At 33.9% G+C, this 6,443-nt stretch overlaps 1 long non-coding RNA gene across 1 annotated transcript in view; it reads right to left on the reverse strand.

The window, feature by feature from the left end:
- Positions 1-2,350, reverse strand: part of LOC137631978 (uncharacterized) — a 2,946-nt gene extending 596 nt beyond the window's left edge. Inside the window, exons 1-2 of the long non-coding RNA XR_011041972.1 lie at positions 2,236-2,350; positions 1-162 (exon numbers count right to left, since the gene is read on the reverse strand). The exon at positions 1-162 is cut by the window's left edge and continues 596 nt beyond it. This is a non-coding gene — a long non-coding RNA (uncharacterized lncRNA). The remainder of the gene's footprint in view (positions 163-2,235) is intronic.
- Between the last annotated feature and the right edge of the window lie 4,093 nt (positions 2,351-6,443).

The raw sequence follows: 6,443 nt of genomic DNA on the forward strand, positions 1-6,443 counted from the left end.
CCTGTTGCATTCATCAGTGCATTTTGGGAAGTACCCTGTTTCGTTGCAAACGTGAAAATCCTCGCAGATTGTTGTGGGTTCTTCGCGGCTTGGTTCAATAATAGAGGTCTTTTCTAGTTCGATGCCCTTCGAGTTCACCCAGCAGAAGAAACAGCAAAGGCTCTGAAAGTATTTAGAACAATGTGAGAACAAATTCTTGAAGCTGCTTCATCTTGATTATGGTTATTTCTTTCAGAATTTCTCGGTACCGTTGCCAGCCTCTCTCTGAGTAAACTTATTCACACAAAAAAAAAAAAAATAAAGAAAATCCAGATGCAGTGTAAATTGACTCGCAGTTGACTGAAGTTTTATTTTTATTTTTTTTCAGCGTCCATTGTGGCCCTAGGTACCCCCATTTTTTTTTCATAAACCACCGTTTCTGACCCCTTTCTTTTATCTTGCTATCCATTCCTTAACTGTTAACTCATAGTGCAATAATGGGGCTTTCTTCTAGTTTTGTATGTAATCTCGTGTACATTTCCTGACCTGAATCTTAGTATCCACCCACTTTTAAACCCTTTATACTGTACTGAATGTTTCTAAATTTCAAGTCATAAAATCTCTCTCTCTCTCTCTCTCTCTCTCTCTCTCTCTCTCTCTCTCTCTCTCTCTCTCTCTCGTATGGGGAACCGTAGCTTAGGAAATTTAATTCCCCGCATGAAATTTTCTTAACGATAATTGTAGAAGTTTTACAAGAGTAATAAAAAATATACCAGCAAACGGGTGGTGCAATTGTAATGTTTATACAGGTTATCGAAGTAGTCTTGAGAAGCGTTGAATATACCTAAGGTTGCCTGGTTGTGGGAAAGGTGCTGGTCGATATGCAGGAGAGGGGGGGGGGGAGGGATTTAGAATGTGAAAATTCAGTCACGTTATTAATTTCTGTCTGAACACAAAGCTGACAACTTCATAGCGGCAACAATAGAGCAGAATACAGGAGATACTTATTTGAAAGATTATTATTATTATTATTATTATTATTATTATTATTATTACAACCCTACAACCCTATTTGGAAAAGCAGAATGATATTAGCCCAAGGGCTCGAACTGGAAAAAAAAAATAGCTCAGTGTGGAAAAAATAAATAAATAAATAAACTACAAGAGAACTAATGAACAATTAAAATAAAATATTTTAAGAACAGTTACTGCATTGAATTAAATCTTTCATATATAACCTATAAAGAAATTGAAAAACAAGAGAAAGAGAAATGAGATAGAATAGTGTCCCCAAGTGTACCCTCAAGCAAAAGAACTCTACCACAAGACAGTGGAAGGCCGTGGTACAGAATTAAGTTATACATTCGATTGGCTGTAATTATATATTACTGTACTCACGCTTGACCCAGACCTTGACTGTACTATATGTATCCTTTTTGAGTGGGGATACCTTTACGTATCGCCATGATCACCAAATGTAATTGTAATTGTTCATTGGCCACTTTCCTCTTGGTAAGGGTAGAACAGACTCTTTAGCTATGGTTAGCAGCTCTTTTAGGAGAAGGACACTCCTAATTCAAACCATTGTTCTCTAGTCTAGGTTAGTGCCATAGCTTCTGTACCATGGCCTTCCACTGTCTTGGATTAGAGTTCTCTTGCTTGGGGGTATACTAGGGCATGCTGTTCTATCTCATTTTCTTCCTCTTGTTTTTTGAAGTTTTTATAGTTTGTATGTGATGGATCTAACTAAATGTTGTTACTCTTCTTGACATAATGTATTGAGATTGCATATTTTTTCTTGTACTTTACTTATTTCCTTGCTCCCTTTTCTCAATGGGCTATTTTTCTCTGTTGGAGCCCTTGAGCTTATAGCATCTTGCTTTTCCAACTAGGGTTATAGTCTAGCTTGAAATAATAATGATAATAATAATAATAACAATAATAATAATAATAATAATAATAATAATGATAATAATAGTCAGGGTCACCCATAATAGGTTGGTTTGCTGTGAACGATCAAACTAAAGTCTTCCACCATCACCAATCTGAGTAGTCAGCGTGGTGATAGAAACTGGCCAAAACCTAAACATGACTAAGGACATGTCTGAGGCTTTTGTCACGCATTGTACTGAGATTGTTGCGTTTGTTGTTGTACTATATGTCACTGGTCACGAGGGATGTCTATGATACATTAATAGTGCTTTAAAAAAACATCCTATTTATTTCTACACTAAAGAAAAAGTCGATTATTTTTACCCAAAAGAAAAGACACTGGACGAATTTTCCACCAGTCATGATGAGGAACGAAGCAGTGGTAACCCTGAGATAGTGCTGTAGATTTTAACTCGCCACGCACTGCAATCACTCCTTTATATATGTCTTATTCTTATCAGTTTGTTTCTTCTACTACACACGTCAAATAATTCTACGCTCGTGGGAAGAGGATGATTTTGAGGTTCTTGAATGCGAATGTTCTGTTTCTTAGATAAACAAGTATACCGAAACATTACTTTGGCTAAATGTATAAGGGTCTTTGTCTATATATATATATATATATATATATATATATATATATGTATGTATATATATATGTGTGTATATATATACATATGTATATATATATGTGTTTATATATATATATATATATATATATATATATATATATATATATATGTATATAAATATGTGTGTGTATGTGAATATATATATATATATATATATATATATATATATATATATATATATATATATATATATATATCCAAATAAGCCATATATATTTTTGATACATTAATGTCTGGATTCTCTTAACGACCTCGGAATCAGAGCCCCAGGCGAAATCACACAAAGACAAGAGCTTGGGTCCGGCCGGGAATCGAACCCTGGTCGGCAAGCTTGTATAGACAGTGACTAAGCCAAGTGGCTTAGTCACTGTCTATACAAGAGAATCCAGACATTAATGTATCAAAAATATATATGGCTTATTTGAATATGAAAAACACGTCTAAATGTGCAAAATTTATCATATATATATATATATATATATATATATATATATATATATATATATATATATTTATATATGTATAAACATATATATACATATATATATATATATATATATATATATATATATATATATATATATATATATATATATATATATCTATTTATATATATGTATATATGTATATTTTATATATATATATATATATATATATATATATATATATATATATATATATATATATATATACATAGATACACATCAGTGATATTAGTGACATATTATATTGAAGTGAAAGAGACATATTTTAGAATAAAAATTCATGTACTTCGAGTCATTTCCTTCGTCGAACCATACAATTTTATTTAGAACACCGTCACCCACAACTTACTCGCTCCGGATGTTTTCAGAAAATTGTAAACATAGAGGAGAGTCTGTTAACGCTGTCGGCAACCAATTCGAGTATCTGAAGGATTAGGGTTTCTTCTTCTTCTTCTTATTCTTCTTCTTCTTGTTCCTCTTCTTCTTCTTCTTATTATTATTATTATTATCAGCTACTAAGCTACAACCATAGTTGGAAAAGCAGGATGCTATAAGCTCAGGGGCTCCAACAAAGAAAATAGCCCAGTGAGAAAAGGAAACAAGGAAAAATTGAATATTTTAAGAACAGTATTAACATAAGAATAAATATCTCCTATACAAACTAAAAAATTCAACAGAACAAGAGGAAGAGAAATAAGTTAGTATAGTGTGCCCTAATGCATCCTCAAGCAAGAAAACTCCAACCCAAGACAGTGGAAGACCATGGTACAGAGGCTATGGCACTACCCAAGACTAGAGAACAATGGTTTGATTTTGGAGTGTCCTTCTCCTAGAAGAGCTTCTTACCATAGCTAAAGAGTCTCTTCTACCCTTACCAAGAGGAAAGTAGCCACTGACCAATTACAGTGCAGTAAGAAGAATTGTTTGGTAATCTCAGTGTTGTCCTATGTATGAGGACAGAGGAGAATATGTAAAGAATAGGCCAGACTATTCGGTGTATGTGTAGGCAAAGGAAAAATGGACCGTAACCAGAGAGAAGGATCCAATGTAGTACCATCTGGCCAGTCAAAGGACCCCCATAACTCTCTAGCAGTAGTATCTCAACGGGTGGCTGGTGCCCTAGCCAACCTACTACCTACTGCCTGAGGGATTAGGGCTTCTTATAACGTGCGTTTGTTATTACATTTTTATGCGAGATTAGTTTGTGTGTATAATAAATGTAGTGAATAATATATACGTGTTTTTCCTTTTTTATCCATGTATAACCTACTTTTGCACCCCGTTGATATATATATTTATATATTATATACTATATATATATATATATATATATATATATATATATATATATATATATATGTGTGTGTGTGTGTGTGTGTATGTATATTAATAATAGTTATATGTCCCTTATATAATCAAGAGCAAGTGTCTGGTTATATACAGTAGTGCATATATATATATATATATATATATATATATATATATATATATATATATATATATATATATATATACTGTCACGCTGACGGGCAACCACTCAGAAAACAACAATCTCCCACATTTTGCCCAAACTAGCGTGTTGTAATTACGAAAGAGGGAGGGAGTGGGAAGAGTTGAGCCTGTGAGTGTGTGTACATATATATCTAAATATTTAGTAGTAAGTTTTGACATGATGCATTCTCTAGTATATACATATTGACAAAGTTTTTTTTTTTTTTTTTTTTTTTTTTTTTTTTTTTTTTTTTGCACAATTGTTTGTGGCGAGATAGCAACTCGTTTGTCCTAGTATATTATTAGCTTTACTGTAATCGTAATAAGTTTTTTTTATGAAAATTCTCATTGTACCTATGAAAAAGGTCATCACCCCCTCTTCCCATTAGCTATCAGTTTCTACCCAAGTTTAGGGAACGACCAGGTGGAATATGTTTTCGAGTTGCTTGATGTCTCCACAATTATGAGATTTTCACCATTTTTCATAATTTTTTGTTTAGATTTTCACAACTTTTCATCATTTTTCGTTTAGATAGATTGACGGGATTCATCATAAATTCAAAATACAGAAAGGGGTTTCTTTTACCATGCCAAAGAGCAAGATTGTGGTAAGGCACCTGGATGTTGGTGATTCTGAAGAGCACATGGAAGTGCAGCCATCAACAAGGAATATATACCTCAAAAGCATAATTTTATGCTAACGCTAAACCTTTATGAAGGTGATAGCCTCACGCCTCAAAACTTAAGGCTTACTAGGGAATCAGAAAGAGATTTAGAGGAGACTGAAGATGCTTCAGAGGATCGAGTGGCTGAATAGGGAGACGGCAAAGTCGAGAATGAAACTGAAGGAAGTAGAACTCAAGGAAAAAACAAGGAAGAAAAATTTCAAAAGGAAGAACTGTTAACATAAAAAGGAAAAAAAAAAAACTGCAAAAGGCCAAACAAATTAATTTTGACTAAAAAAAGAAAAGAATGGAAATAAAAAATTAGATGGTGAAATTGATAGTGATACAGGTGAAGTAGAAGCATGGACTGAACATACAGGTATTGAAGATTAGGTTGTGGCAGTGGATGTTTATCCAGTGACGAATATTGATATTGATATTTCTATAGAAAGAGATAATTTTCTTGGGTCTTCTTCCCATGACTCAAGGTTACACCACAGTCTCATCGTGGGTCAGTTTGCCCAAGATGGAGATATTCGGGACAAGTAACAAAATGTACCTCTTTGTCAGTAACGATGTCACTCAGACATTAATTGAGGTGATCTAGAAGTACTTTTAAACATTCAACAGCCAGGCCATACCGAAGGAAAGTACCGAGAAGTTTATTGTTTTTCGGTATGTCATGCAGTAACTCCGGGAAAGATGCCCCATTATGTATATTTCGAAGAAAAATTTGTCACTGGACGAAGGGAAGTTGAAGTGAAAAGGACACCTCTCAATCAAGGCATATAACCTGATGAAACTTATGAAGAACGATATAAAAATTTACTTTTTATGCAAGACTCAGTCGAGAAGTGTCCTGGATTTCACCATTTATTGGGGGTATTTGCCACTGCGAGATATCGGTTTTTGACTCGTGGAACAGCACTTAGACAAAGGTTACTGTTTTCATGGATATCTTTTATAATTCTGTCGCCCTCACACCAAAGCTTTATGAAAAGGATATTCATTGTAGTGGCACCATCCACCTTGAAAGAGGTGCACAGAACTCCACGAAAACTACAACAGAAAAGCGGTCTTTGTGTCATGGAAAAATAACGTTCTCGGGGAATGACAATATATTAATTTTTTGCCTGTAGGTTATTTGGTCAGCCTGATTAGTAATGTATACAATGCCAGCACGGAGTTGTTTGTTCACAAATGAAGGGTCAAAAGGGTAAGTTTGGTTAAGAAGGGCCATGGAGAGGCCATAGTTCGTA

Source organism: Palaemon carinicauda, chromosome 40 (genome assembly GCF_036898095.1).
Source record: "Palaemon carinicauda isolate YSFRI2023 chromosome 40, ASM3689809v2, whole genome shotgun sequence".
Lineage (NCBI taxonomy): Eukaryota > Metazoa > Arthropoda > Malacostraca > Decapoda > Palaemonidae > Palaemon > Palaemon carinicauda.